Below are 10,589 nucleotides of genomic sequence, written 5' to 3'. Positions count from 1 at the left end.
TCAAACCTGAATTTTGTGATAAGCAAATCACATGGAATAATTATTTTAAGTCAAATTGTAGCATTTAACGGATAACCATCGTAACAGATAGTCGTTGAAGGAGTAGCCCATCAACTGATGAGCTTTTTGTAATATTTTTTGTGAGATTCTTGTTATAGATAGAAATATTGTTATTCAATTAAAACTCATGTTGACTCAATAAATTAGCAAAAAAATGTTGAATCAATCGATAATCTAGAATATGTTGGCTAATTGTAAATATTTGATGTCATGTAATTCTGATTAAGTGAAGTGAGCTACTAACCGTTATAAGTATTAAAATATAAGTAAGAGAAATAATTTGGAAAAATGAAATTATTTAGGGTTCCGGAAGAGAAGTGAACAAGCTCCCATCTCGTGTTCTTGAGTGCTTTTTTCTCTCGGACTAATCGACTGTATGTAGGCCATTCCATACACTTTCTCTACCCATATATGTAACTACCTAATTAAATATCACAATAAATATATAATGATTATAATGTAATTCCTAATTTATTAAATAATCTATTTTTTAACTCCTATCATTTATGATTTTTTCTTTTCTTTATTTGACAAATAAGTCAAATATACAACATCTCTCACTTGACGTATTTGTCACATTATCTGTGACTCCCATCTTTTTCGGAGTTTATAATTCTAAATTGTATTTTCACTATACATTAACATTCCATATATAATGACTCATACAAATTAGCATAACCCACTTAGTGTCTTTCCAAATACTTTTAATCAATCACTTTATTCATTAAAATAATATTCACTATGTCATGAATTTAACATCTCAAAACTCAGTTCCACCAAAATTAAATTGGTATTATCAAAACACATTCGATGCTTACACCGAAATATCCAAACAAATTCAAGCACGTCTGCCTAACAACGTACTTCTCAAGTACTTGATCATGATCTTTTTACAGACTTTTTCTAGCATCAAAAATTAGTTTCATAATTTACTAACAAGACTCAATAAATATCTGCTACTATGGGGACCTATTTCTTCTCACAATAACACTACTAAAATAAATAACAAGACTAAAACAAATTAAATAATTAAGTTTAAATTTAATTCAACAATCACTCCCATAATCTTAAACTTATCATCAGTCTGTTTGGCTTTCAACTTGGCCCATCTGGCTAGCTTGTCTAGCCTTTTGTATGCATGTCTGGTACGTTATTTCGTTACCCGTATGGCACTTCTTATTTTCTCATCTGGCATACCGTATTTTCTGTCTATAGTAAAGATGGTTCATCATCCTCGATCTGTGCAAGGTTTTACTTCTCATGTCTCTGTTCTCTGCCTCGTCGTGGTTTATCACATTCTGCTGCGTAGTGTCCAAAGATGTTGCCGTTATAACACTTTATCCTACTATTGTCACGTCCGTCGTTTCTGCCATGTAATCATCCACGGGATCTCGCCTTTCATTCTTCTTGAGTTAGAAGCAACTGATTCACATTTTCTTCAACATGTCCACGAATCCTTTTTTCATGAGCTCTCAGCCTCCCAATTACCTTCTCAACAGATATGTTGTCTAAATCACTAAATTATTCAATCATTGAAGCAAATTATAGAAATTTTGATGAAATTGCTCATAACAGTTTCTTTACAACACAAGACATTTCCACTTTATTTCTTAGTGCTCGAATGTTACTCACAATATTATTCAGTTTCATAAAGAAATCATCGATTTGTTTTGTCTCCTTCGTGTTGAAAGCTTAAAACTTAGACTTCACAGACCGTGGCCTTTGGTTTCTGGACACGATCACCTGAGACACACATCATTTTAATAGCATCCAAAGCCTCATTGGTTGTTTTTTTCTCAGCCACGAATAACAAGATATCTTCGGGAATTTCCTGATATATGGCTGCTAATGGAATATTATCATGCCTTGCTTCAGTTACAACTTTTGGGTACCAAATAAATGGTCATCACCAACATCGAAAATTGGTGTTGGAACAAAAAATGTTGCCTTATGTGATATGAAATTGAAAAAAATGATGTATGGCAACATCGTAACAAAATGTTGGTGTAATTGTTGGCTTGGATATGCTATGGCCAACACCTTTTTTGGTCTTGCATTAGAGAGATGAAAAATGTAAAAAAAATGGGGGGAAATCCCGCTCTTACTAAAACTGAAAGCCCGCACAAATTAAAACAATAATTAAAATAGAGAACACAACTCTTTAATTATCATCTCTTTGCACAAAATCAAACACAAAACAGAACTCTCTTCTCACAAACCCTTGAACCCTTGTCTCAGTCTCTTCGTACAAATCTTCATCTCTATTCAAAGCTCATCTCCGACACTCGTGAAAGCCTGATTTCAAAGCTTGGTTTTAAAGTTCCACTTTCATTTCAAAGCTCTAATTAGAGGTAGAGGCCCTAATTAAATATTATTTGTTTACAAACAATAATTATGCCGATATTTTAATTTGTCAATTTTGGGGGTTTTTATAATATGTTTACAAATCTTAATTTGGGGGGCATTTCAAATCATCCGTACCCTAAATCCCTAATTCAATTCTAAATCAGCGGCCGTCGTTGTTGATAATGAATTGAGAAAGAAGATCGAGAGACGTTATAACGAATGGCAGGATGGTGGCAAGCTATTTGCCGATTTGGAAGTGATGTTAGGAAGATAATATAATCCTCCCCCCTCTCTCTTTGCGTGTGTGAGTTTGTTGTTGCAGATTTTGGCTCGAGAATTCGTTGTAATTAAAGTGGATTTTAGTTTAATTTTGTGTTATTTTTACGGAAAAGTATCAAATTTTGACGGTTGAATTGTGATAATTTTGATTGAAATATGGTTGTTTTGACAACTGGTCAAGTATTGTGAATGGAATCCGAATTTGTGCTGTTAGATTTGAATTTGTGATATTTTTAGGATTTCAAGATTATTTTCTTGCAGGTTGTTTTGTTTGAGCATGTTCTCGCAAGATTTGCTGCTTACACTATTTAAGAATGGACTATCTAAGTGTCCATCTCGCCATAAGGGAACTCGTTCCATTTTAAGAGCTAAAACTGGAAGTTATTTATGTGAAATTTTCATTTGCAATCTCAGTCTTGTGGTATAAACACATCAAGGCTATAGTCATCCCTGAACTGTGATATTTTTATCATGATGATCCTTAGCTCTATCAATTTATAGGTACAGGACTACTATAATATATCATCGGTGTGTTTAATAGTAACTAATTTTGTGAGTTTTAACCATTTTTGGATTTAATTGATTCACATATTAATTGATTCACATATTAATCGATTAATAATTGTTTTAAGAAAATATAAAGTCTGAGCTTTTATATTCATAATTGATATATAAAATAATGAGAATTAATCTTCTCATTATTGTCATATTAAACTGAAATAATGCACCAATAACATGACCCCAAAAAGAAGTTGAGTTTTGATTAATTTTGATTCATTATTTTTGTTAATAATTGATTGATTTTTTTTGTTTTATATCAAAGAGGTGGTAAATTTAGAATTTTAGATTTTGACAACTGGAATTTTGAATTTAGACAACTAATTTGATAATTAGTGTAGGTCCTTATAAAATTTAGTAGATAATTAGCTTTACACTAATTTGCATTAGTGGTCATTCTCTTTTTACTTGAGTGTGTTTTCCCACCTCTTTCTTTCATACTTTGTCTTAAGTATATTTCTTAAGACATATGTGTAATATATAATTCTGTGTTGATTGACCTCAAATCATACTCTGTTAAATTTCAAGACCAGGGATATGGAACAAAGAAAAATAACTAAATAAGTTAGTTTTTTTTTCCTGAAAAAATCAGTAAAATGTATGTGCAATAATAAGTACAAAAATAGTGAGAGCTGTGTGGCTGCTTGCTATTGCCTATTAGTGTATCTGCATGCGTCATCAGTCCCTATACTTGGCCCGCCAATCTTTAATGGAACAAAAATGAATGATTGTGCCAAGCTATCTTGAAGAAAGGTAGTGATGTACTACATGTATAAGTATAAACACTATGTATACTACTGACTAACTCCATCTTCTGTAAGACTGAGTATGTAATATTCTCCAGCAGGCTTGAACATATCGAGGAAATTCAAGAACATGAAATTGTTATAGTAGGTGGTGGCATAGCAGGTTTCACTACTTGTCTAGCACTTCACAGGTACTTATTTTTTTCTTTATCTCATCTTCTTTGGTGACAACTGACATTGAGGGATCTCTATCAAAAAGAAGTTACTAAATAAGATGTTCTAAATAAGTGTTATTTTTTCTGAAAAATAACTAAATACTTTGTGCAATTTAATTCCATGTTCCAGGTAATTTTGTCACTATTATGCACCTTAGTAGATATAAGAGTTGTCTTACTAGGCACCTGCTATTGATGTATATAGCATCTTAATAAGTTAGTTTCCTTTGCTGGAAAATTGTACTTATTTTTCGAGATTAGATGAAATAACACCCCTGAGTATGTAATTTGAATGCTTGTAAATTAAGTCAATCTTGCTATGCTCATATCATGTATTTTGTTTAGTCTGTCTAAATAGTTGGGGATATTCTGTTAAGGTGATGCACTATCAATAGTTTTACGAGGCACTGACTTTTCGGCCATATACATTATTTCATTTTCTGCAATTGACCTTTATCACCAAAACAAGGTTGATGGTTGTCTTAAAGCTATATATTGGTCCAATATATGCTCACTTCGTCACACCTTCAATGCAGGAATTTGTGATGCCTGAATTTTATTGTTTCATCTTAATGGTTATAATGGGTTTACTGGCCTTATTTGCGGACGTAATTTTTGGAACTCTTTTACTTTTTTGTATGTTTTCCATGATGATGCATTAACATAGGTTTTAATGTTTAATACTTCAGGTACTATTTTCATTTATTATGACTCTTTTGTAAATTAATCTCGCGGACTATTATCACCTTATTGCATAAAAATATTGCAGACTATTATCACCTAAACAAGGTTATGGATCTGTTTGCTTTAGTATGCTATTGGAAATTCGAATTGGCGTGGAACAATAGATATACGTAAGAACCACATTAGAAATAAGAAATTACAAACTTTACGGTCAAACAAAAAGGAAATGAATTATATTATTAAATTTGTACTTGGGTTGCGCCTCAATACCCCCCACATTAATTATCCTTATGAGTTAGTGACTTTAGTCTACGCAATAATGTCTATTTATGGCCACGTAGAGCAATCTGTTTGCCTAGTCAGGAAAAATGACCATGTGCAGAGACGTTAGTGTCTGACCATTATTGACAGTAAATGGTTCTCTGCAGCTTTGTACCACAGATTCATGTTTCTCTTGATCCAGACAAGCTTAATTTTGTGCCCCAGGTGAAGAATATTGATAGCAAGTCCTTGTCATTCACAATTTCTGTACACAATTACTTATCAGTCTCAGACATCTGGTAATTTAGGTGGCCTCTGATCGACCACTCTAATCTACATTTTTTGCTATATTGAGTTTAATCTACTTTTATTGTTAACTTCATAAATATTTGCAGAGACCAAAAGAATGGTCTGATTAAATGATCCTAAGTTTCAATGCAATTGGGTTCTTGACTTTTTATGTTTCCGTCTAATATTAAGTAGTCAAACTGTCCCTAATAGGTTAATTATCAGCATTTGCGTCCTGGTTTAGGCAATTTGAAAAATCTCAAGACATTTTATGTATCCATCCACTTTACATACTAGTGTACCAAATTGAAGTCTAATTAGTCCTCTAATTTGAATTAATTTTTTTGTTCGGGTTTTGGGCAGGGGTGCTTTTGGGAAAGACATTGAAGAAATGTCGTCTGCTCGTTTGGTTGGTGATCGATCTTCCTCCATAACTTTACTGGCATTTTTAGCAGTTGAAGATCAATTGTAAAAGCTAATTTCTAAAGCATGTAATTTTATTTAAGTTGAAAGTTTAGGTCAAAGTAGTTGAAATTGATATGACATGAAAGTTTATGTTGGTATGACTTAAAAGTTCTTATTCAAGGATTTATCTTCAAAGTTCTTTAAATTGATTGAATTGCATATGACTTATGTATTGTTTGGATTAATTTAATTAATATTTTGATGTTTTATTAGATAACAAGCTACTCAAAAAATGCCACTAAAGATGTTGCCTTATTCTGATAAGGTGTTGGGAAAAATTAATTAACCGGTGTTGCTATAACATGATAAGGTGTTGGCAAAAATGAAAAACGTTATTCTGCCGATGTTGCTACAGATGGAGAAAGATGTCGCAATAAGAATTATGACAACATCAAGATTGTGTTGCTATTGACTAGAGGGTATTGCCATAGAGTTAAAGCCAACACCAGTGTTGGTGTTGCTACTGCGTAAAAAATGTTGCTATAGGACCCTAATACAACATATTATGGATGTTGGCATAATTTTTTAAAATGTGTTGGTATAACATCAAAGGCCACATGCAAATTTCCTACACCCTCAAATTTGATCAAAGTGTTGCCTTACGCCTTATAGCTATATTTTTCAACATTTTTAACAATTTTTTTGGATGTTGCTAAAGACCATTTATGTGGTAGTGGGTCTCTATTCTCAATATTTTCTCATACGCCCTATTTCCGCATGAATACCTTCATTTGCAACGACCATGCAAGGTAATTGTTAGTGGCCAGCTGTAACAGCCTGCACTTCCGGACTATTAACTCTAAATCGAAACTGAAATAAATTATAATTTTTATACTTAAAAATCTATTCCAAAGGTGCCTATTACAAAAGCGCAGCTAATGGAAGTCCAAAAGTCAATCTACTCCTAATACTAAGATCCTCGAATCTTAGACAAAACCTAAAATCGTAAGTAATGAGATACACAGCTCAGCAAGAAGCCAATCAATCCAACTAGTAGGCCAAGTACATGTACACATATAATAAAGTACGTTAATCATACAATATAGTATACAAACACTTTCCATACACTTCAATATTCTTATTTTTATTCGATATATACGATACACATAGCACATAAACAACAATATTTCAAAACTCTTACATCATGCCACAACCACTATAACCCGGTGATAACAGTCCTAAATTTTCTGAAAACTGTCACTACAATCCGGTGACCACAGTCCTAAATTCTTATTCGATATTTTCATAAACCATGATATAAATCAGAGATTCAAAATTATCATTTTGACACCACAGAGGTACAACAATACAACAATACGTATATTATAACCCATAATACTTTTAAATATATCATCATTTAACCCAAGTTTTGATAATCAAATATATACGTATATCACACAATTTCGAAAACTCCAGTAAGATCGATCGAAAACTTACCTCTAAACCTGATCAAATCTGAATTTACCCTTTTTGACCCTCTAAACGATGTTATCTTGAAAAACACGAAACACGAAAGTTGTAGCGAATGAAAAGACATTTCCGAAATGTTCGAAACCAACGAATTCTGACTTCAAATGATTTTTTTACGAATTTTACAGGATTGTTGATTTTGGTGTAAAAGAGCCCTACAAATTTTAGCAATAAAAATGAGAAAGACGACTACGGTGTATTTATAACGATGCAAAACCCTTTTTCTTAACCTAGAAGTTATCGGTATTAAAAATTCGATCCAAATTTAGGCCCATTAGTCTAATTCAAATTTTAAATTCTAATATTTATCTAATTGTAATTATTTTAGTTCTATTATATTCTATTAATTAATATTATCCGAAAAATTACGGATATTACAGTACGAGCATATGATGTCCTATAACACCTTCTTTTGTCTCTGGTAGGTCCATGAGTGTTGTCGTGGTCACCCACCAAATCCTAAACTCTAATACCAATTATAGTTAATCACTGTATATGTATATAAACTCTTTCTTTAAATGTATGAACATTCTAACATTTTCAGGGAAGAAACTAAAATTTATGATATGTAAAAATGATTACATGCATGTATTTAAAAATACAATTTCACACCAAATATGGTGGCAGTAAAATAGAAACTACATGATAAGTTTCACACTACACAAACTACTCCACTTACTTCACTATGTTCCTCAAAAATCTCTAAAATTCTGCTACTTTGCTGACCTTTTCCTCCCGACACTAACACAACTAAAAAAATTAACAAGACTAAAAAAATTAAATAATAAAGTTTAAGATTGATTCCAACACCTTCAAAGTAAGCAGATAACTAATACCATCCTTATTAGTAGATAAATTTACTTAACATGAAGTATTGTTATTACACGAGAAATACTGAAATATTACATGCACAATTAGCGAAATAGTAAATTAAATGGTACTGGATCCTCAAGCCACCTCTTAACCATGTGGTGCGGGTGGAGAACGGCTTCCGTGTGCAAAGCTACTCCCTGAATTGAATTTATGTTAAACGTGTATCAACAGCAGAGATTTTCTACACACCCAAATTAGGGTTATCTTATTTTACTATACTAGAAATCAGTTAGATGATGATAAAAACATGTTGTAGCTGTTAATAATTAGACTGATCAATGTGTAATTTCCTTATGAATAAGAGAATCATTTACCATCATTAGGTGTTGAAACTACTGTAATTCCTCTCTGCGCTAAAGAGAAAGTGAAGAGAAGAGTGAAGAGTAACAAGGTTAAGTTGATCACCATTGTAGTAGATACACCCATTGAAGCCATTAGTTTGTTTGCTAGCAATTTTATAATACATGTACTCAATGTATGTAGTCGACTAGTTCATTATTTATATAGGGCAACACATTTGTATAAATATATAATTAGCGTATACACTCCTGTCACTTTCTTTTACCAAGTAAAGAGGAAATCTCCTTATTCAAACGCGTTGAGTATCATTATATATCACCTTCAAATTATATATTTATTCTAAAAATTTGACTTTTTTATATTGTGACTTTTATAGGAGAGTGGATTCTTAGTCCTTACGCGCGAAGTTTGAATTTAATGGAAAGCAGTGTTTTGTTCCTACATTCACTACATGAGAATATCAGACATATTCAATATTTTGTGATGGACTGCTTAAGGTGGCATGCTGTGACAAAGTTTATTATCAACTGGCTTTTTTTACTACATAAAAATATTCTAAAAGAAACAAAGATGAAATTGTACATACATTAAATTCGAATTACGTGAATATTGAGGTCATTCTTTTATTGAAATAAACCTCTTTAACTTAAAAAAATTAAAATGTTTTATCGGGTAGATCGCAGCAATAGTATATTTTAAAAAAAGTGTAAAGGTAACCCTTAGAGCCTCTTTTAAAAAAATGTGTAAAGGTAACACCAGAGAGGGTCACAAAATTTCATGTTAGTATCGTGTCTCATGTGAGGTGTCAAAAAAAGTGTCAAAATATCATGTGACATGAGATAGCATGACACTTTTGTTGGCTGACAGTTTTTTGGCTACCCATTAGAGGCTTAGGGGTGTCAATCAAAATAGCCAATTTTTGACAATTTTTGTCACTCTCCATAAATGAAACAATGCAATATATTGTTAAGAGTTGTACCACATCGTTTGTGGGAGAGGCGGATTGCTAAAATATAAACAGTCAGATAACTCTATTAGTACGAGATCTTTTACGATATACCCGAAACAAAACCGTGCGGGCTTAGCACAAAACGGACAATATCATACTAATGTGAAGGTAAAACATGCTTATCAAGCCCAACAAGTGGTATCAAAACTTCTGATTATAACGGTCTAGAACAATCTCACGTGGACTTCATAATGGACCTAGAAAGCAGCAGATTGGCTACTCAAAATGGGCTTAAGGGGGAGGCAGCTAGACCTTCCAATATGGGCCTAAAGGTAAAGGGAGTCAGAAAGTTAGAAGGATTTCAGTATGGGCCAAGGGGGAGTAAGATCACACAATCAGATAGCAGATTCGACAAGTGTCGACCCGATGTATAAGGGGCAGATTACTAGAATATAAACAGACAAATAACTCTATTAATATGAAGTCTTTTAGGATGTGCACAAAACAAAATTGTGCGAGCTTAGTCCAAAACGGACAATATCATAATAATTTGGAGTTAGGACTCGTTAGCAAGCCCAATATATCCCACTAAATATATGTATTTTATAAGAATGGTGTCAAAATTATAATTGAAAAAATATCTATTATAATAATATTATTGGTGAGCTAGTAATATTAGCAATCTTAGTTTAACAACCCATTAGAAATGTTCTTACATGATCTAAATTTCATAGATACCATTGTTTTTTTATACAAGGAGAGAGATATATATATTTAAAGTTCTAAATTTCATAGATACAATTATTTTTTTATACATGGAGAGATATAAATACTTAAGTTCTACGCGTCTCGTACATAAGTAGTACTATTAGTTACAAGCCTACTGTAAGACCCTTGGACTAGATTGGGATTCTGGGTTCGGATTCACTAGGTAGCCAAGTGAAATTGGGACCGAGCGTCACCAGGCGGCGACTCATGATAGGCGCCAGGCGGCGACACGGGCTAGTCGCCGGGCGGGGACTCAGATTGGGAGCTATCGCGACTCGGGTTAAAATTTAGTTGGCTGAATTATGTGTGGGCAACAGTGAGCTGGGA

Source organism: Apium graveolens, chromosome 8, assembly GCF_009905375.1.
Source record: "Apium graveolens cultivar Ventura chromosome 8, ASM990537v1, whole genome shotgun sequence".
In the NCBI taxonomy this organism is placed as follows: domain Eukaryota; kingdom Viridiplantae; phylum Streptophyta; class Magnoliopsida; order Apiales; family Apiaceae; genus Apium; species Apium graveolens.
The sequence above is the reverse complement of the archived record's forward strand: the minus strand, read 5'-3'. Positions refer to the sequence as shown.